The 22,939-nt window shown below is 39.6% G+C and overlaps 1 protein-coding gene across 1 annotated transcript in view; it reads left to right on the top strand.

Moving 5' to 3' along the window:
* The first annotated feature begins 733 nt into the window (after window positions 1-733).
* The window catches only part of TENM2 (teneurin transmembrane protein 2), an 883,055-nt gene continuing 860,849 nt past the window's right edge, over window positions 734-22,939 (top strand). Inside the window, exon 1 of the mRNA XM_071443114.1 lies at window positions 734-788. The gene's annotated coding sequence lies outside the window, so the exon portion shown is untranslated. The remainder of the gene's footprint in view (window positions 789-22,939) is intronic.

Here is a 22,939-nt window from a genome sequence, read left to right as displayed (position 1 = left end):
TTAAGTGCTGGTCTTTGTTATTGCTATTTTACATTTTTGTAGGAAGTAAAAGTAGCTTTGTCAACTCCTTGTTATGCTGAAAGAAGTTCCTGACAGCTTTCCACTTGTGGGGAGCACTGAGATCACCCACAATTCACACAAAATATTCTCTCATGATAGCTAGAGGAGATGCTCTCAGCACAGGCTGAGTCCAAGACTGAGTTCCTTATGATGATTCTGTTAAAGAACCCAGGGTTTAAATCTGCAAAAAAATTTTACAATGAAGAAAAATATTTTTTAAAAATTAATGACTTGCAAAATAAGTAAATAAGGCAATATTTTTATATATTTAAGGTTTTGGTGCATAGTAAGTGTTTTGGACTGTTCTACAAAGCTGTGTAAATACTTTTTTTTCATTGTATAATATAGTCTGAGTATTTTTTTTCTTAATTTAATATTAAAATTAAATTCTGGCACTATAGGAAAAGGTATCCCAGTCAATCCATGCTTAGGGACTGAAGAGACAATGAAGAGGATGGCAGAAACAAATATTGTATCACATAGAAATGTTCAGATCTATTGCAAAGATCTTGATTTTGGGAAAACTTTTATCACATTGTAGAGTATTGTTCAACTTTTTTTCTTTTTTACTATGTCATATTTAAATGCTTGTGGAAAATGCTGAATTTAGGATCCATCAACTTAAACCTGATAGTGGCACCTAAAATAAGCATTCCTGCTTTCTTCTTTTTAGGGTTACTGAATGAGTGAATAGTCACCAGTCTTGAGAAAAGCAGATGGAGACACTGGTAAGTAATAAGACATTTATTTTTCAATCCAAAGTACAGAAGGAAACATGTTTGGAATGGTTGTACTTCCTTGGTTTGATGGTCTAAACAGTTCCACAAAAGTTATTTCAGCTGCTAAGCACAAAGCCTCTGGGATGCCTCAGTGCCCATACCTGAGGATTCTTGGTGTATTTTTTTGGCAATTTTTTTTTTCCTCTGTGTGGAGATTGAGTTTAGATGCAAAATGGATTATGAGGTTCAGCCTTTGCAGAAGGAAGCACTTGCACTCAGTAATAACAGTCTGACACATGGGTTTAGAAGGGGATCAACAACTATAAAGTTGTAGCACTATTGATTTTTTCCAAACTATTGGGTGAAACCTAATTAAAAAAAAATAAAATAATGGAATTTAAGGGTACTTTCAATTTAAATTTATTGGATGAGACTATGAATGTTCTTCTGGCACAAAAGACATCCTTGCCAGCCAAGAGATCCAGCAGCTTCTTGTTTGTAAATGTCACCCATTGAGAGCATTTCCCATAACAGGATTGAGAGTGGACCTCCAGGCTGCCAGGCAAATCCCTGCCTCTTGCACCTCCCTTTAGGTGCTGCCCAATTGCCCTGGAGTCAGCACACAGACTGGAGGAGTGCTGCTCATTTCTGTTCCAAGTGAAGTGCTTTGGACAAGGTAGAGCAGATGCAGCCCCTCTGAATTCCCACAACAGATGGAAGAAGCAGTTCTATTGCAGAATGTTCTGGGAATGTTGAGTTATGACAGATTTGGCTTTCAATCCCTACTTCAGGTAGGCAGAATAAGCTTAAAAAAGTTATTTTTCAGTCATCCAGAAGCAGCTTTTTGACCTTTGGTGTTACAAGGTGAGACGGGTGCACCCTAGTGTTTGATAGATTGCTGTTTGTACAAAATATGTAATATTTGCTAATAAGAAAAAAGTAAATTAATGGGACACTTTACACTCTGATGGTTAGAACATAAACTTCTGGAATGTGAGGAAACTGATAAATAACTATTGAGGTCAGAACATGACGACCTTTCTTTACCTTTGGAAAACAGCTTGTTTGAAACTCCAAGGTGGGTGAAACTGTTATTTCCTATGGTTATTATTCTATGCCTCACCTTTGAAGTTCATATTTTTGTTCTTTTTTCCAATTTCTTTTTCTAATGATTCTAAAATTTAATATGGTAGTGTGATAGCTCTTGAAAGCACAATCTATCATATCCAGAAATTAATTAAAAGGCAAACCTACAGGAATGGCTATGGAAAGGAGTGCATGAATATCTTATCCAAGATGGTTTAAGGTGCAGTTTCAAGGTCAGCATGGACCATTCTGGGTCTGTGCTGCAGTCAGAGTGGCAGCTTTGATTTCCTCACCTCTGACCCCATATTCCTGCTTCTATTTACGCTGGCAATTGCAGGGGTGCAGAAACCCAGTCAGAGGAAGAAAACAAAACCCTGAAACCCCAAATGGCTCCCCCACCTCTTCCCAAGACAGCCCCGTCCTTCAGAAAGCATGGGAGCATTTTTGCTGCAGGAGCAGGTTTGAGCGTGATGTTGCTGTGCAGTTCTGCAGTTGCAATTGTTAATGCAGGGGGAGCAGCACAGGAACAGCAGCTTTGGGTACTTTTTGGGTACTTTTTGGGTACTTTTTGGGTACTTTTTGGGTACTTTTTGGGTACTTTTTGGGTACTTTTTGGGTACTTTTTGGGTACTTTTTGGGTACTTTTTGGGTACTTTTTGGGTACTTTTTGGGTACTTTTTGGGTACTTTTTGGGTACTTTTTGGGTACTTTTTGGGTACTTTTTGGGTACTTTTTGGGTACTTTTTGGGTACCTTTTGGGTACCTTTTGGGTACCTTTTGGGTACCTTTTGGGTACTTTTTGGGTACTTTTTTGAGCCTGCAGGGGAGCTGCTTCTGAAAATGCGAAAGGCAGCAAAATCCAGAGAACTTATCCACGACTTAGAATAAATTTAAAATTATGGTACAAATGTTAGTTCACAAGTCTCTATGATTCAGCTTCCTGTAAGATAAAATTTTAGTTTTATCTTTAACCAGCAGTCCATATGGTTATAAATGGTGATTTCCCTTTAGCGAGTGGCACAAAGTGCTGCAGATATCATTAGGTGCAATTTCACCCAATCAGTCATTTCTTAAAGTCAGTGTCATAAAGGTGGCTTGAGGTTTCTAGGAATCCTTGCATTTACTGTTTGTTAGCAGAAATAAAAAGGTACAGTTCAGATATTTTATTAGCACTTTGAATTTTACTTGCACTTTGGACATTTGTATGTCTGATATTTGTTTAAATGAATTTGTCTGATATTTATGTTTAAGTATGTTTGATACTTATGTTTTAATGCATTTGCATAAAAGGAGATTTAGTGTTGTCTTTGTGATGTTGCTACAAATGCTTTGTCTGAAGAAATCCATGAGCAGCACAAAACTTGAAGAACTGTGTACCTAAAAATAAATACACAAGGCAATGATAGCAAACTACACATTGGTGCCTAGCAGGGAAAAGTTTGTAATCCAGAAAATGTGCAGAACCATTTATGTTATTCAAGGTCATCACAGAAAAGATAGCAAGTAAATTTCAGAGCTATCTTAAAGATTATTAGGACTGCTGGAAAATCAAGCCCTGACATTATCTATGTCAGGCATAAATAAGGTTAAATATGAGTCAAACAGGTTTGTGACAGCTCTTATTTAAAATAGTTTTTTCATTAAGAACTCTTCTGTTGATCCATGAATCAAAGATGAACATAGGAAAGAGAAATGTATATACATGTGTATTACAAAATACTTGCCATCATTTCATTTCCTGAAAAGTAGAAATCTAAAAAAGAAACATTCTGGGAATTATTAAAGTTTCTAGAAATTACCTGCCTTAAAAGTTACTGTAGTCTAAAGGAGTAGTCAAAGACTTCATTTAAAATTAAACAAAGAAAAAATAATACAATAACTTTTTAATATAAATCTTATTTTGTAAACAGCTCTTCTTGTGTTGAAGATTTTTTTCAGTATAGTCAATGGCAAAATGCATCTATTACAAATCTACAATTTATTAATTTTAATAATTAGTTGGTAAGATCCACCAGACTCCTGAGGAGTTCTGTCATCAAGAATTTTTAAATACAAGATCCCCGGGTGTTTACAGCTAAATTATTCCCAATGTAGATCAATCAAGTTTTGATAAAATGGTGGTGATAAAACTGTATACAGAAAGCAAAGACTATTTCAGCTTAATATCTGTATTAGAGTAACCTGAATAAGGTATAAAATTAAACCTAAATTGAAATGAAATCTGCAACCCACATCCCAGGTAACCCTTGTGATGAATGTGGGTAGAATGGTTCCATTGTGTGATGTTCTGCATTGCAGTAATAACTGCATGAAAAAATAATTTCCAGTTTTCAACTAATGGTCAAACTTAGAAACTTCAGATTTAGAGATTTTAAATGCACAGGAGTATTTGACAGTTGTAATTGCAGCAACTTACTATGTAGGAATTTTTTTCCAATAGCTGTACACACAAAGACTGCCAGAAGTTAAGATTTTCTGTGTAAAAGCCAGAGTGGGGAATGGAGGACAGAAAGGAAAATGGGCTTTAAGGAAAAAGGATGGTATCCTAGCCAACCACATCATGCATGACAAGGGCATGATAGCTCATCATGGCAAGGAGCTGGAGGAAAGTGGAGTCATTGGGTGTAATCATATGTTTAGAGAAACATAATAAGTAAAGGACTAATGAATTCAGGTAACATGGGTTTGTCTCCTGTGCTTGTCAGGGCCCTGTAACTGAGTAAGTGTCATTTTGCTATGTGATAATAATACATCTTCTCCTTTATGCCTTCTGTCTTAACTATTTGAAACTACACACTCATCAGGTCAAAAGCTAATGCATATTGTGTGTGTGAACAGTAACCTATTCCAATGAGGGTATTTATCTTAGTTGCTTAAATAGCTCCAGTGCCAGATACTCCTAATCATCCCCAGTGACTTCTGGCTCTTGGAGTGTAATCACTGCATAACAACAGCCACAGAATTTGGTGTCTCTGTAACCCAACCGTGTCTTCTGTACATCTGATAGCTCTGGGAGATTAATAGTGTGATGTCCTTGGAAATAGTTTGGCTGAAACTATGCTATCATTTGGACACTATATTTGCATCTGTATTATTTTCTATAATCTAAATAATTTTTTTATAGAAATGGGGTGTGGGGTGCTTGTTTTCAGCAACATTGAGTAGCATATGGTTAAGAAATCTTCTTCCTATTCCAGCCCCTTAGTAGAAAATCACTTTTTACATTAGGTCTAACAGTCAAAATGGAGTATTTTTTTTTTTTTTTTAATGAGGAACTAACACTGGCAAACTCAGTCTGTCAGCTAAATAAGCCTATATAGCACAGTCCTTAAAAATGTAAATGTTACTTTAGAGTTTGAACTTGAGATTCAGATTCTTCTGTTAAGGACATGGTTTCTCTCAAAAGAATTCTTCTCTCACAAGCATTTTTAAAACAGTGCTAATGCTTTGTGTCTGGCAAGAAATATAGTGAACAGCCAACTAGGCTGTATTTGAAATTTTCTCCTCCAAACGTGAACAAAACAAAGGAAATACAGTCAAATGGAAATGAATTTTTAAAAACTTTTTTCTAGTTCTGTTAGTGCAATCTCAGAAAGTCTGAGAGAATACAAACATGTTTCATCTCCAGTTTCATTCAATTTGGTTTTGGTTTTTTGACAATTCAATATGGGTATATTTGAGAATTTAATGTCAGTTCTTTCTTTTTTAACTCTCCCTTTCCTTCCAACTGTGCTCACTTATTTTATATATATGTCATTTCACATTTGTATTTTTCATCTACTCCACTGGGAAACCTAAGCTACTAAGATGATGTTCACTTTCTGAAACTAGTTTTTCTTTCGGTTCTGTTTCCCTAAGGATGCTTAAAAGAAGGAAAATGTAAAATGCTGAATTGGAAAATTTAGGATTTTTACTGCTATTACATAACAAAATGCTTGGAAGGGTTGGGGGAAATCCAGGTTCCATTTTTCTGAAAAAAACAAGTTGTCACCAAATCTCTATTTTGGAAAAAAGAAACAATTGTTGTTCTTAGAGAAGAATGTTTAATAATACTACAAACTGTTTGTCTCCATGATGCCAGTGTATAAAAAAGTGGATGGACTTGTGTTATGATTGTTTTAGTGTGAAAAATCAGCTCTTAAAACTCCATTTATACCTCTGCATTGAAACTACATCCATTATGATTCTGTACTGCAACCTTTGAGGTAACATAGGCTGCAGCTCCTATTTCATATTGAATTCATCCTCACACTGTTAGTCTCATTGTTTGCTCTGAAAAGAAAGATCCAAACTAATTCTTGGAGCTTGGTGATTGAGCAGGTGTTTACATGAGTTGTGTACTCAGTGCTGCTATGGAAGGTTGGCTCCAAGCAAACACTTGTACAGCAAATTTCAGCCCTTTTGGTTCATTGTTGGTGATGCACAGCAGCCATGAGTGACTCACTGGGCTGTTCCCCCAGGGACAAACACTCCTCTGCAGCAGCACCTGATCCAGTGCCTGTGCTGGCACCAGGGGCCAAGGCACAGGGTGCCAGTTCAGACATCCAGGGTCATAGTTTGGATCATGGGGGAGCAGCAAAGCACTGTGCCCTGCCTCTCTCCTTGGCCAGCTCACAATCTCCCACCTTCTATCTGATCCCTATTTAATGCCAGCATAGGACAATTTGCATGCCATTTCCTTCCCCTTTGGTTTATTCCCACTAATCAGCTCCTCTCCCAATACACAGAATTTCTCTGGGCAATGTGTCGCCTCCTTGAGGCTGCCTTGCTTTGCCCAATACACAGAATTTCTCTGGGCAATGTGTCACCTCCTTGAGGCTGCCTTGCTTTGCCCAATGCACAGAATTTCTCTGGGCAATGTGTCACCTCCTTGAGGCTGCCTTGCTTTGCCCAATGCACAGAATTTCTGCAGACAATGTGTCACCTCCTTGAGGCTGCCTTGCTTTGCCCAATACACAGAATTTCTGCAGACAATGTGTCACCTCCTTGAGGCTGCCTTGCTTTGCCCAATGCACAGAATTTCTCTGGGCAATGTGTCACCTCCTTGAGGCTGCCTGGCTTTGTCTGGTTGCACTTCTCTCTCCTGCACACAGCGTGTTCCTGCTCCTCACCATCCACAGCACATGGTAACCAAAGATACCCTGCACAGTTCAAACAGGAGCCTGCAAGGCTCCACGTTTGCTCTTGTAAATATTTTGATGGGAAGTGATTATATTTCAGATGAAGGCTTCAACAAGAATATTAGTTAAAAACTTTGATTAAGAGAAGTAAAAGTATGTGCTCAGCAGTGTGTATCCAGAAGAGTACAGGATGAAGTTCAATCTGATATTCACAGCTACTGCATGTTAGCATGATGTGCTACTGAAAGGTACTTTATTTTCATATTAGTGATCTCTCAAGGCTTGATCCTAAGTCACTTGTAATGAAGATAAGATTTTCCATTGATTTTAATTTGCTTTGGAACATAGATATTTTATAGTTTTAATAAATAGCTTCAAAACTGTGTATTACACACTTTATAAAATGCTCATGATGAGTTCAAATATAAAATATTATTATATTCCATTCCAGTCCAGTGCAGCATCCACATCAACTACTTTGAAGGTATTCAACTGGAGAGATATTTGAACTGTTTTTTTTGAAGGGAGGAAAGAAATCCCATACTTATTATGACAATATTTTTGATTTCATGTTGTCCTTAACCTCATTAGGGAAATTTCTTATAACCATTTTTTTTCAAAAAAGCGGAAGTTCTGTCTTTGTATATGGCTATTAAATCATTATACATTTTTAGGAGTAAATAAATTTAGGAGAACAGAAATACATAATGCAGCACCCTTTTATCAAGGGCATGTACCACGCACCAGATGGAAAACAAACTGTGTTTACAACATTACCACTATCGCCACTGACACTACGAGATCTACAATATGTTACAGCAGCAGCTCCATTAACCTTGCTAGTTCTGTTAGAGTTGTCTGGTACTTTGCCCAATCTGTGTTTGTTGTCAGCAAATGGATCAAATTAGGAGATTTTCATTCTGTTTATTGACCTTTTTCCTCCTTTCTCAATTTAGGCCATAGTTCATTAAAAATTGTTCTACTATTGCTCTGTAAAATACTGCAAATAGATGGCTCTGGATCTGTCTGCTGCTCCACATGTAAATTATACCATCCTACCTCAGTGGGAAACTTGAGAGCAGCCATTGATAGGAAATGTGCTGTAAAAACACCAGTCCTACCTGGTTGGGTGGTTGGTGATGGTGCCTTTAGGAGCAGCATTAGGACGTGCTGCTGTCCTTGAGTGCAGCCTTGCCCACAGGACCTTTCACTTTTCAAATCAGAGTAATCCTCACCACTCCAATTTATGTTTTTAATGTAGTCATACTTACTTGTTTGATGACTTGGGAAGCAGGTGGGAATGGTTTATTTTGTTAAAATGAGTAGTTGTATAGTAGAGAATCACTAGTAGAGTGCTTGTGTTGCCCTTGCCTCGATGCCTTCCCTCCAGCCCAGTGAAAGGATGCCCAGTTTCCAACCTGTGCCTGTCTCAGGAGAGTACCTCCCACCATTCCATTATCAGCTCAGTTCAGCAGCATCCACTGCAGGCCATATGTTCCCACCCTGTGTTTGTGCTACAGAGATTCACACGCAGCCACATGACAACCCGAGTCTGTGAACTGATCCAGCCCAAACAGAACTGCTTGCTGCTGCTGTGAGTTTTGGCTGGATACATTTCCTACCTCACTGTGTGGCTACAAGAGCCCTTCCACCTCAAGGGAGAAGAAAACCAAGTGGATTTGTGTGAGGAGAAAAGCACAGTAACTCCCCTCCCTAATGATGCTTACCAGATTAAACTGATTGTGGGCTAAGATGCCATGTTAGCTAGAAAATCAGAATGCCTCAGGAAGCCATTTTCAATTAGACTATTATTTGGAATAAGGTGATGTCCTCCATACACCTACTAAGCCCTTCCTTAGCATTCTTTATTTATTTCTTTCTTCCCTTGGCAGTTCAGTTCATTAAAACCATAAAGGAAACAAAGCTGTAGGGGTAGGAAAATTATTTCCAAGACTGAGACAGAAGTAACCTGATACTGGGTTTGTGCAACCTCCCTTCCACTTCTTCCTGTTGTGTGAGCAGTGCTGAGCAGGCAATTGTGATTTAGATCAACCTGCCACAGCAAGCTGAATAACCTCCTGACCTTCAGTTCTATTGTGATACACAGGCTTCATTTTCTCACAGCTAAAAGCAACTGATACTGAAGGGAAATAAGGCCTGCTCCTCAGTTTGGACAATATTTAAGGCAATGCATCAACAGTCAGGCAGGTGGAAATGGTAGGGGTTTTTCTACTGCATAAAATGTGGAAAATTTAAAAGTTGGGGTTTTTTTTTTGGTGTCCTTATATTGACTTACATCTTGCATAGGAAAAAAAAAAGCTTATTATATGAGAAATAATGAGGGGGGGAAAAGTTTGTTTTCTGCGTTCATCTTTGCTGCCATCCCCATTCTGCTTAAAGCCTGTGTCAAGAAAGCATGGTCTACATGTGGACAGCCAGAGCAACACTTATGATTCTGAACATTTACACCCAATTCCTTCAAACTTAAATAATATATAAAACAATTTTAGAATTCATCAGTCACATAGCAATGATAGGCAGGAGTTATTTTCTCTGTCCATGAGTGCTACATTTCCATCTTAATGCAAAGCTTATCTTGCATTGGATCTGGAATTTTGTTGCATAGGCTGAAGCCATTTGGTGAAAGCCTTTTCAGCTTCAGACTAGTTTATGTTAGTCTGAGTGTGCCTTGGCAAAGCAGCTTGATGTTTTCAGATAAGGGGTGATCTAATCAGTTGGGGAATAGAACTCCATTATAATCATCACTGTTGGTAGGAGCAGCAAGGTCATAGATGTAAATGAAAATGTATTGATTTACAAACTCCTGAATTTATCATTGTAATTGCAGTTATTTAAGTTATCAGGATTGGTACTACCATACACAAGTTCCCTGGTTTTAGCTAGGGAGAGCATTTGGGATACAGCTTATTCCAGCAGGAACAGAGGCATAGCTGATGGGCATATATAAACTAGGTTTGAATGATCTGGTGTCCTCTACTGTGGAACACCCAACACAGCCCCCTAAACTGACTTGTATGCATCCTTTGTAAAGCCTCTAGGCCACACATGGTTTCTGTACAATATCTGCCTACAAAAAAAGCCAAAGCATGCTTTATTTTTAGTCAGGTTTAGCTCATAGGTGTACTATTAGTAGTGTAATGTAGGTACACCTATAAACAGATAATAAGAATGGCTTATGCAAATAAAGAACAATAATGCAATAAGAAGGGCTTATGCAAATTCTCTTTGAGGTTAAACTTGGGGTCAGAAATAAAATCAGTGCAGTTTTGCATTTTTCTGGCATGTGCTGGAAAGACTTCTAAAGAATGCACCATGTTGGGAGAAAACTTATCCTTCCATATCTGCACTAAATTAATCACTAAACTGTGTATTTTTAATGAAAATGAAGGAAGGTGTATACTCTTCCAAGTAAAGGTAACAGCCTAACTTTGATCTACTCTTAAGAACCAGTGAAGACAAAGGGCTAAGCAGGGGTTTTATTCAAGACTGCCTTAAATAAAACATTTAATAACAACAACATAGTATGTACCTTTCTTCTTCATGGTTATTATCAAAATAGTTACAATAATTTATTTATTCTAGCAAGTAGCATTTATTTTCATGTATTAGGCACATTGTCTTCCATGTTTGTTTTCAATATAAGAAGTAAATATTTCTGCCCATTATTGTGCCTTCTGAATTTATCGTAACTATTTTCAAAAATGTTTTTCTACCTGAAAATATTATGCATAGGCACAGCATATCTGCTGTCTGAGATTTCTTTTGTGGTTACTACTGGAGCTGGATTCTCTGTCAAAGCAGATGAAGCCAAGCAGTCATGGAGCAGTTTTGGAAGCCTCTCTGTGATCTGTCATATTTACCTTTAACAGACTGGAGGATGAGTCTGAAACATGGGATCTCCTGTCAGAGCAGGGTAGAAATAGGGCCTTTCTGTGTGCCTGATAATGGAAGAGGTCACTTTTTAGAACAATAAATGGTTTAAGAGCAGCACTGGTGAGCCATCGTTCATTTGAGCCTGCTGTAGACAGTCCTTGTCTGTAACAAGACAAGAGGGAAGCCCAAATTGATAACTGAGTTGTACCCATATCACTTGTGTATTCATTCCTTCATGTACTTTGCCTGCAGTGTTTCTGAAAGATAAAATAGTGCTTAGGCTGATGAGAAGGAGCGGATAGGAAGAACTGTTTGGACATAATGAGAAATAAGATATCTTAAAGTAGAATCTATTTGTTTTTCTTTTTCACTAACACTCCTGACATGATATTCTTTTAGAGGCTTTGTTATGAGCATGGTTTTATCTATAATGCATGTGGGCAGATATGTAAAGGAGCAAGGGAAGGAATAAAAAAAGAGAAGGAAACTAACAGCCTCAGAGTAGATACCAAGCTTCTGTGAAAGCATCAGTCAAGATAGGAAATTATAATCTTTTGTAACAAAGAGAAAAGTCTGAACACAAATGCCCATGGACAAATAAAGTGTGACCCTGGTTGCTCCAGCAGAGTTTGGTGCTGTATCTTTGTGAGGCTCCTGCTCTTTTGGTTGTTCATTAGAGCAGTAAATTTCTGTGCAGGGTATTTGGTTTTACTCAGATGTTACTGCAGTTATGTTAGTGGGCACAGATCCAGAATCATGCAGAAAGGGCAGCAGTGGATGGACTTCATTGTTGTCCTCTCCTGGACTGCAGCATGAGTGGAAGTTGCAGTATCAAATAAGCAGGGAAATGCATTATGCATTGTCACCTAATACCTGCAGCCATTTTTCTTTACCATGCTCTGAGACCTTTCCCTTTATGCTTTTATAACACCTTTATTCCACTGTTGGAATCCTTTCTTTATAGACATGCAACTTCAATCTATTCACTTCTTAGTAGCTTAAAGAGTAAGTTCAACCTCTTTTTCCAAAGATTTGTTGGCTCCCAGAGTGTTGAGTATACAGTATTGCTTCACAGTTCAGGTGGTTTGGGCCTCAGGTGACACTAATTTCTGCCAGATTTGTTACAACTTCTTATTCAATATCTTAACCAATCTTCTGAGTGTTTAAATGCTAATCAAGGTTGTTGCTGGCAGGGGTGAAGAGCAACAGGGATGAATAAAGACATGGACACACGGCTGCAGTGTGATTTAACTCATCCAAATGTACTCATTCATCTCTCTCACTAAAGTCTGTAATAATCAGGAATCTTCATAAAACCAAAGATCAAATGTATTTTAGAAGGTAAATTCTGTAGGGCTGTCTCATTTTTATTAAATTTTGCTGCTTTGGAGCTGAAAGTCTAGAGAAATTCCTGTGAGGCATCAACTGAGTGAAATACAGTCCCACACATGTATAGAGCAATGTAACCTGTTACTAGTGTTTCTAGGCATGTCCTCAAAAGAAATAATACCAATGAGAAAAAATAAATATCTGTATTGCTTCTTCTGATTGTTTTGGTTTTAACAGTTCAATCTGAAAATTTATACCCAAAAAAATATTTAGTGTTACTAAAATACAACTGGGGAGGTACAGGAGTACTTACAGGACCTGGCTAATGACAGCAGTGGCTTTTCATGACATCTGTTTGGTAGGCTTCAGCATGACCTTGTCAAAGTTAAAAGCTCATAACATTCATATTTTTTTAGAGCATTATGATTCTGCATAACAGTGCTAAAAACAAAACCACAGTATAATTATCCTGTCAATCAAGCTGCCAGAAAAGGCATTTTCCACCAGCTTTGCACCTACTAAACTGTAAATAATTTATAAAATTAGAAGTCAAGACTAAGTGGAAGCATTTTGGGTCTAGTTAAGCACTTGTCAGAGCTCTGTGGTTTAAGTGACCCCACACACTGAGCTCTGGGTGCTTGCTTCTATCCTCTGAGTGTGAAAATGGTCATTTGTCCTTGTATTGCTGTGCATGCACCTAATAAAAATATCAAGCTGTTAATAGAGCTGTGAACAGGTGTACAGTGGATGTTGTAATGATGTTTTATTCATTTGAATTTCCAACCCATTTAGTCTCATCCAATGAACAACAAAAAATATTTTCTTCATTATCTCCAATTAATGTAAATGTCAAATATTTGAATATATTATCACACCGATAATTCAGTACTCTGGTTGATTTGTGGAGTATTTGCATTAAAGTGACAATTAAAACAAGGGGGAAAGTAATCCAGAATGCATGTTCTTATCTCCTGTCATGTTCTTACAGAGATGTTGGATTTGCTTCTCTGTGATCTTTTGACTGTGGTAAACAAGTTGCTTAAAGCCTTTAGGCTTACCATTGTTTGTATCTGGTCATTTAAAAAACGATAGTAATTGATTTTTAATTATTTCAGAACAAGGCTTGTTGGCAATGCATTGTTCAGTTCAGCCTGGATGGGGTTAATGTCCTGGCTGGTGCAGTGCTGTGCTCGGGGTTTCTGTGAGAATCTGGGGTAACACAGGGCTCTTGGAGCTGCTGCTGGGCACAGCCAGGGACTGCTCTGCTTCTCCTGCCGGGGAGCTGGGAGGGGACAGGGCTGGGACAGCTGACAGCCCAGCCCAGGGGTGCTCCAGACACCTTCCACTGTGTCCTGCTGAGCAGTAAAACTGGGGAGCTGCCCACTGATCAGGGCACGCTCAGAGGGTGGTGAGCAATCCCTTTGTGCATCATTTGTTTGTGTTTTCTTTATTCATTATTACTGTTTTCCTTTCCTCTTCTGTCCTATTAAACTGTCTCTATTTTGACCCACAAGTGTTGCCTTTTTTCTGGTTCTCTCTCCCTTCTCACTGCAGGGAGGGAGCCAATGGCTCTGTGTTGCTCTGTCTGCCTGCCAGCTTAAACCACAGCACTCCTTAAAATTTAGTTGACAGATACTAATCTCTCACAACAGAGCTGTTCTGAGGGCAGAAGCCTGCTTTATGGATATATAAAACCAAATGTGTTCTGACAGGATGGAGGCAATCAAATAATTATCATGTGTTTATCTTTTGATAGCTCTCCCTCCTTTAACTTCTCTTGTGCTCGTTTGTGACTTGGTCTGTGCCTGTCCCAGTGCTGCACTGGGCAAGGAGGGGGCAGCTGGGCACCTGGAACTGCCTGCAGGGTAGGGCTCTGCTGCTTTCAGGAGAACACTGCTGGAATGTTCTACAGGCACCCAGAGGGCACACCTGGGACACTAGAAACAATAAAATAATTATTGCGCTCTCATGCTTAATTACTTAGCACCCTTAACACTTCTGTTACTTGGTTTGGTTGGTGGATTGCTTATTGAGATCCTACCAATGGACCTAATTTTACCCATAGATCCCTAATTGGGGCGTAAGTTCTTTCTACTTGTTAATTTTTTTTTCCTGTTGTAGAGCTAAACTTTATATGAGCTCTATACACACAGACAATCATTTCAAATAGCCCTTTCTCACATGGAGAAAATACAAAGCAAAAATAACCCAGGAATCCACACAAAGCACAACTCACCACACACTCTACATGGAAGGAGTCATGTGGTCATAACAGATTTTCCTCCAAGTTTTGCATGTGATCAAAATCTGCTCTGCTGAGAATATTGGACACGCTTAGTCTATTATTACTAACACATGTGCAAGTTCCTGTGGTAAGTTTATAGCTGTTGAAGAACCACAAAAACACCCAATAGCATTCCCCATCCCTCCTTCCTTCCCTGCACTTGTATTTGTGGTGTTTCACCAAAAAAGAAGTTGGTGCCCCTTGTGCTGCTCAGTTGTGTTTTTAGTAGCAAGTGTTAAGTGCAGCGTACCAAGATTGTGGTGTGCAATCCCATCCACTTCTGTTTCTTGTCTAAGACTTTAATTACAGGAGTAGGAGACAGATGATTGTGGAGCAGGAGGGTGGCTGTGGAAAAGGCAGGACTTTGCTGTTTTGTAGCCTTATACTTATGCCCACACCACGTGCTGAGATTCTGCACCTTTTTAGACTGGGGAGGCTGAAAGAGCTGCAGGTAGGATATGCTGCTTGTATCTTTTTTTCTCTTACAAACCAGAATTAGTTATTATTTTACAGTGAGTGGAATTCCAGGTTTTTGCCAAAAAATGTCAACCACTTACTCTTTTTTTTCTCTAATGCTGGGTTGTATCCTCTGAGATTATTATTTTAGAGTTTGAGAAGCAACAAAATTTTATCTTCCCTCAGCAAAATAATTAGGGAAGATGGGAGAGTTCCAGGAGAACTGGATGTCTGGAGCACAGTGGGTGTTGCAAGAGAATTGAGACCATAGTTAGTTTAGCTTGTAATAAATGAAATGAGATGGTATGCTATAAATTCTAGGTCTGGAATTCAGAAGATGGAAAAAGTGGCTTAGTACCTCTTATTTGAAAGATAAAATAAAACTCAAATGCTAGGTACAAAGAAATTGCGATAGAAATGTAGATTAGAAAATATTTAGACTTTTTCCATACTTTTTGTATGAGTTGAGTGGTGAGAGAAATAATGAAAGGTTAATGTTTCTCTTCTTCTAAAAAACTCTTCACTGTGATTTGACTTTAGAGCTGCTTTTGTTATGCCTACAGTGGTTCAAATCCAATTCTGAATTTTTAGGGTTGCTTTGATTTTTTTTCTGCTACCTTTGCAACTTCATCAACATTCAGAGAACCAAATAACGATCCAGCAAGGTGTAAAGTAGTTGGCATTATTAATAAAACGAAAAGACAAGGGACCTGAAGGGGAACAGAGAGAGGATTCTTGGGAAGAGCATGCTTAAAGTTATGCCATTTCTGTAGCTGAGGTCACAGGGGACTGTCTTGTGTGGTAAAGCTTTCATGCTTTATGATCACACAGAAAATTTAATCCCACTCTGGTTAAAAATGCCAGCTTCATGCCACTGCAGAGGGAAACATGCAGCTTATGAATTTGCAGAATAAATACAAGAAGAAAATATTACAAAATGTGTTCCAGGAGGCTAACAGATTTTTATTGTAAGTTCATAGTAGAAGTATTGATAACAGCTGAAATTTACTGTGTAAAACTATGCAAATAAAGAAATGGGTAAAAACTGTGAGAAGATCAAGTCATCTATTGTGTTCTTATAGACCAATTCTCATCAAAAGAGCTTTATACAGTCTTGCATAGCCTCATTATGGGTGTAATCTATGGAATACCATTCTCTAGGAGAATAGGAAAGAAATTTAGATGGAGTAGGCAAAATCGTATGTAGCACAAACTGGAAATAATAAAGGAATCTGTACATGGGAGCAAAGCTTTCTGGGACAAGGCATTTTAAGTTACAGTGAAGCTGTCTCTAACAGCTTCCTCACAATTTATATAATGGTAAATTAAAAGTATAATGAACAGTAGTTTTGTATCTGCATGCTACCCTGAATAACAGAGGAGGGAAGGCAGGCAGGAAAAACCCCAACACTTAAATTCTACAAGAACCTGATGAGGGAGGTCCAGGGTGCTTTTTCAAACCTGGAAATTCCACTGAATTGCTTTCACTTGGGTTTTGCTGAAGTTTTGGTGTTTATAACTGGCCAAGTTATAACTGCAGTGTTGGGCACTGCCACTGCCTGTGCTGCTGCTGGGGAGGTGGGGGCACAAATCCATGTCAGCTGCTGCCCTGCTTCCCTCCCCTGTCACCATCTCCTGAGGTGCTCTATGAAATAAGAGTTATTTTATGACAGTAAAAGCAAAAATGCTTCCATTTCATGGTTGTTTTGAGTCAGTCTTTTCATGTTCAATCCCTTTTATCCACGCAGTTCTGTGTCACTGTCTTGGCAGTTGTTCGGCTCTGGGTCAGGCAAGCGTCTCAAGAGACTGCAGTTCAAGTGTGCCCAAAAAAAGGAAAGAAAGTGGGTTTTTCAATATGAGTGAAAACCTTATTTTCTTTATTTTTGCCTGACTTAATATAAACTTTGGATCCAGGACATTACATGATTCAATTTCAAATTTCAGTGGGAGTTTGGTTTTTTTTTTCCCCCTCAAAACAAATTAATTGACCTATCCCTAGTTGAAAGTTGTTATGCTCAAATTCTGTATTGGTTCTAATGACCAAATTATTTTCTCAGATTTCTTGGCAGTTAGAGATATGTGTAAATAATTGGTAATAAAAGGCAAAGATTGCAGTGGGTAAAGGGAATTAAATATCTTCCCGTTTCATTCAGGGAATAAATATATCATAAAGAAGATACTTAACCAGAGTTTTTAGAGTACTCTTATATACATCCAACAAGTTCATCTCATTTCCCTGCAGTCATTATAACTAACTTCTATCAATGAATTCAGTGATTAGTGACTACATCATAGCTGACAAGCCTTCCCATGCACAGTAATATAAATTTTTGGAATTCATGGCTCAGAATTCACCTGGTGGAATTCAATGATGTGTGTCGAAACGTCAACACACAGTAATTTTTTGTAATTATGGACTATATTTAAATTATATTTTTACATGTAAAATATGAAAAAGGTTGGTGATTTCTGATCATTTGTTGTGCAACAGAGAGATACAGATAAAGGGAAAGTGAGGAATGTATTTGAAAAGAATCTAAAAAAATGTCAGTGTTCAAATTGTAATTTACCAATGAGTATCCAAAAAAACCCCAAATCCTGAACAAGAGCAGGAAAAAGCAAAGATGCTTCGCAAATATCTTTCCCTTTGTCATTTCCCTGGAAGAAATAGCAAGGACTGTTCAACTCCAATGTATTTTAAGTAATTGATGAAGAACAATTTTCCTGGCAATTACTTTTAATGTCTGTATCTCAGAGGATAATAATATTTGAGCCTCAGGCCGTGCAATTGTATCTTCTGCTGTCTGCATTAGAAATAATGCTTAGATTCATGTGCTTAATTCTCTAGTCCTTGCTCTCCTTGTAGCATTCTGCATCATAGCAAAAAATATATTTGAATAAGTATTTTCCTTTTTTTCTGAAGTTATTTTAGAGTAACTATGCTGTAGTATGTGTGGAGAGATAAACTAATCATAACATTGTGTGTGGTGCTAAAGGGCAACAGAAGTGTGCCTGAGTGGAGACAGATAAGCTTGTGCAGCTTTGAGAATTTTTAAAGCCACCATGTTTTGGACTTTTTTTGAAAAAATGTTAAAAAATTATTTCTGTCTTGCCCCTGAAAATGCTGCATTAATGAGATCACATGCAGCAGGAAGCTCAGATCTGAGCTGAGAAGCGAAAAGATTGGATGATTTGCTCAAAATTCTTTTAACATCTTTTTTGTGTTAATGATTGAATGAGTTGTGAGAGAATGGAGCCTCAGTGGTGAATTTCTGCAGCTCTGTGCTCAATAGCAAGGCCAGCTAGGAGTCTATTCAGTGATCCTTGCAAATTAGGGCTGCTTTAGGGATGTGACGTGTCCCCGAGGGCTCCCCAGCAGATGAGAGCAGTTGGGAAGTAATAAGGCTCTGCCATTCAGGATCAGTGATTTATGACCCCAGAAATAATGCAAAGAGTAACTGAAATCAGCCTTTCTAGATGCCATAATAACAACACAATGGAAACTTTGCATCATGGCAGTAGGTGTGCTTCTGGTTTCTGCAGCAGCTTCCAGGAGATGCAAGGCCAGGTTTACACATGGACAATCAGCAGCTCCTTGGGTCTTGAGGGTTTTTTCTGAAGGAGAATTTCCTTTTTCAGCTTGCACAATGAGGCAGCTGCAGGCACATGTAGCTGTGCACAGGGGCATGGACAATACCAAGGGTGTGCATTCTCTGCTTGTTAACAACTTAGAGCCAGGGCTCTGGTTACAAAGCTGACAAAACACTGTGGGGTTAAAAGATGCACAACTTGTAACTATAACCTGTTTGAGGAGCCTCACCTATTGCACTGTGTGCATGCTCCCATCAGAAAAAAAAATCCATGTTTTATCAGAACCAACAGCGTTCAGGTTCATCAGGGAGTTTTTGTGCTTTGGGAAGACTACAAATGAAGAGTTAATTGAACAACAACAAAATAAGTATCAAGACAATCTCACAACCTATTTTTCGATAATTGTTTCTTCTCTTAAGAGATTACCTCTCTCACAGATGGTCAGAGTGATGCATTTGGGGAAATCAGCCAGATTTGGCTTTTTTCCTCGTTGCTCTGCTTAGTAACTGCAGCATTTAACCCCAGAAGTATTATTTAACTTTGCTCCAGATACCATTTTAATCAAAAGTACTCGACTTCACAGTTGGAAAACTCTCCGTAAGGTCTCTGAACACTTTTTTTTTTTTTTTTTTTGGTGTTTTGGACTTATGGAAACAAACTTTGCCAGAAAAATATTTACTTACTTTCAAATCACTTGAAAAGGGATTCTTGAAATTGACTGGTAAAAAAGTTTAACGAATTAGGTTTATCAGTAGTAGCTGATTTTCCAGCAGTCAAATCAGTGGTCTGAGGATAAAATATTTATTTCTACCTTATACATTGACATACAGAGGAAGGTAAAATAGTTGGGACACTCACATGAAGCTGGCTGGTTTGACTGTTAGGATGAGTACTTTCACTGAAACTAAAATCCAGGATTTGGCCTCTCTTGTCTCTAGTACCTTGTGCTAATAACAGCTTTTTCCAATGATTTTGGTGTAAACTTCAACGTGCAGAGGGGTGAGGCAGCCATGTGCAGGTGTGTGGGATTGGGTCAGGCCAGGTGTCCCTGTGGGTGCCTGGGCAGGCAGAGAGCGGCTGTTCCTGCCCCGGGGGCTGTTCCTGCCTCAGGGGCTGTTCCTGCCCCGGGGGCTGTTCCAGGGGCTGTTCCTGCCCCGGGGGTTGTTCCTGCCCCAGGGGGTTGTTCCTGCCCCGGGGGTTGTTCCTGCCCCATTGGCTGTTCCTGCCCCGGGGGCTGTTCCTGACCAGGGGTTGTTCCTGCCCCAGGGGGTTGTTCCTGCCCCGGGGGTTGTTCCTGCCCAGGGGCCGTTCCTGCCCCATTGGCTGTTCCTGCCCCATTGGCTGTTCCTGCCCCGGGGGTTGTTCCTGCCCCGGGGGTTGTTCCTGCCCCGGGGGTTGTTCCTGCCCCGGGGCTGTTCCTGCCCCAGGGGGTTGTTCCTGCCCCGGGGGCTGTTCCTGCCCCGGGGGCTGTTCCTGACCGGGGGTTGTTCCTGCCCCAGGGGCTGTTCCTGCCCTGGGGCTGTTCCTGACCGGGGGCTGTTCCTGCCCCGGGGCTGTTCCTGCCCCGGGGGTTGTTCCTCTCTGCCCTCAGGCTCTGGGGTCCCTTCAGCCAGGAGGGGAGCAGGGGGCACACATTCATCTCCTGACACCCAGCTCCTGAGTCCGGCTGGAGAGAGCACTGGGTGTCTCACCTGTCCTTTTCCCTCTGTCGTTTGGGAAGGCTCAGAGCTCCCACAAAGGTTGTACAAATACAGGTTTCAGACATGAAACTGCAGCTGAAACGCTGATGTTTGGCTATGACAGCTCATTCAGCTCCTGTGAGATGCATGGAAAATCATCCTGTCAATTTTCTTGGGAAGAGCTCTCATGGTATTTCAAATGACCTGTAGTTTTGGTTTCTTACCCCAATCCTGTTCTGTACCTTGAAGGCAGAGTTTCTTCACAGAGGAGTTTGATCTTGTGCCAGTCTCTGCATTTGTGGAGATTATTCCCTTTCTCACTGCTCCTAGGTGAGCTGGGCTCCATGCTGCAGGATGCTTTGGGTTTGGCTCCACGCCCAGGATCTCAGCACATTCCTCTTAATGGACTTTTTTTTTTTTTAATCTCTCTCTGCTTTTCTCTTTGCTGTCTGTCTTTTAGTCCAAATAAAATTTTATTGTATGATAAGCATGAGTGGGCCAGCCCACCTCTTGCACAGCTAGAAATTTCATTTATTTCCAACTCTGCTTTGCTTCCTCTCCATGGAGCAGAGATTAAGCTGGTTCCCACACTGTCACTCTGCAGCACAGGCAGGGATAGGGAGTCTAGAAAGGCAGAAAATACTTGAGCAATAATTGAGCCACAAATTATTTTTTAAGCAATATTTTTTTCATCTAAAACTAGATTCGCTTTTTAAAAAAAATATATCGAAATTATTTGTTTTAAAATGCTAAAAACCAGCTGTTTAAGAAATCTCTTGCCAAGAAAAGGAATTTTAAAAAGAAACAAAAACCTCACATTAACTAACTCCTCATAGTCATGTACCAGGTGCAGTTAGGGCTGCTTCTATTAACTCTTCAAGTACCTTTGTGCACATCCATCATTCTTCCAGAAAATGAAAAATTTCCTCAGAGAACTGTGTTCCATCCTGAGCACTTGACACTGTGGACAGGTCTCCTTCACCAGGGTAGGTTGAAGCAACCTTTCCCACATGGCACATGTTATCACTCTCTGACAGTTGACAGCAGAGCTTTTCATGTTTGCTCTCCCTAATCTATTTGAGTACCAAGATCTGGTTTAGTGCAAGTGATCTCTTTTTAAACTGCTTAAAATACCCTGTGTGCTACAGATTAAGAGGTTATGGAACACAGAGATGAGCGGCTCTCTGGCACATGCAAAGGAGTGTTACTCTGATTTGGAGTGGCAAGGCAAGTGTCTGTCCCTCTGGAAAAACCACTTGCACGGCTGCTCATCTGTTAACACCTCTGCTGGCAATTATCCAGGATTTACTGGGGAAAGAGATTGTTTGTTTGTTTGTTTGTTTATTTAGTGTGGTGAAAAAGGATCTTAGAACTGTCCGGCAGCTGAAGAAATTAAATCTATTTAGATATGCTAGAGAGGAAGTTTCTGCAGAAGGCAAGTGTAAATATTGCTAAGGCATACAAAGGAATGGATGGAATAAAATAGGAAAAGGAAATAGCCTGGTTTAATGGATTAAAAAGAAATACTTCATTGTAGAGTGTCGCAGACATCTTTTATGAAAAATCCTTTCCTTAGGATTTTTCCTCCTGAGAAGTTGAGAGGCCTCAGGAACAAAATGTAACCAATGGTTATCTGCTGCTGTGGGATGCAACAGGTGCATCTGGGATTGGTCCATGTTGGTTGTTTGTAATTAATGGCCAATCACAGCCCAGCTGGCTCAGACAGCGAGCCAAGCCACAAGCCTTTGTTATCATTCCTTCCTATTCTATTCTTAGCCAGCCTTCAGATGAAATCCTTTCTTCTCTTCTTTTAGTATAGTTTTAATGTAATATATATCATAAAATAATAAATCAGCCTTCTGAAGCATGGAGTGAGATCCTCATCTCTTCCCTCATCCAAGACCCCTGTGAACACGGTCACAGCAGAGATGTTTCTCAACATTAAGTTGTTTGGTTTATTTCAGAGTAGCTGTAATGTATTCATGCATGATAGTTTGTGATTTGTTCATAATGAACAATTGTGTTAACTTCTAATTTTCATATCTCTAAAAAAAGAACACAGAAACAAATCAGTTCTATTAATTGCTTCTATTCAATTCCAATTATAATGATAGTGTTTAATGCCAGCTTGTTAAAGGCCAGTATGAGTTACTCATGACCTGCTTAGAGGGCTCAGCTTTCTATTTATTGTTTGATGTTAAGCACAAGTGGTGTCTGTTTGAAGAGGAAAGATGTCTTCTGTTCCTTTGCATGTTGACATCATTCCACAGATGTCTCTAATCCCATGGAAATGTAGCCCAATGTAGTTTGGAGTGTAGTCAGGAATGTGCTGCAGAGTAACTGCTGTAAGTAGTCCAATGGCAGGGTGAGTACCGTGCCCTAAAGTGACACCTGTGTGTCCCTGTGGGGCTGGCCAGGGGTTACAGACCAGGGAGATGGAGTTGTGGGTAGGGCTGGGGAGTTTGTTCTGAGGGAATGGTTGAGTTACTGGGGAATTCCTGCAGGAAAGGGGACCATGGAAATGCTAAATGGCAGCTGGAGGCACCACCAGCATTCCTGAATGTGGAATCAAGGTGTGTGTCCAAGTGGGGCTGGCATCCTGTGTGCTTTAGGGACTCTTCAGTGACTGCTGGGTGCTTTCTTTGGAGCAGCACAATGAGCCAGCCTTGTTATCCAGGCATGGAAGCAGAGATTCTTTCCCTGTGGGATTTGTGCTGCTGG

The sequence above is a fragment of the Agelaius tricolor genome, unplaced genomic scaffold, assembly GCF_023055355.1.
Source record: "Agelaius tricolor isolate 1412-34295 unplaced genomic scaffold, bAgeTri1.0.p SCAF_18, whole genome shotgun sequence".
In the NCBI taxonomy this organism is placed as follows: Eukaryota; Metazoa; Chordata; class Aves; order Passeriformes; family Icteridae; genus Agelaius; species Agelaius tricolor.
Note: the sequence above shows the minus strand (reverse complement) of the source record. Positions and strands in the feature narration are given on the sequence as shown.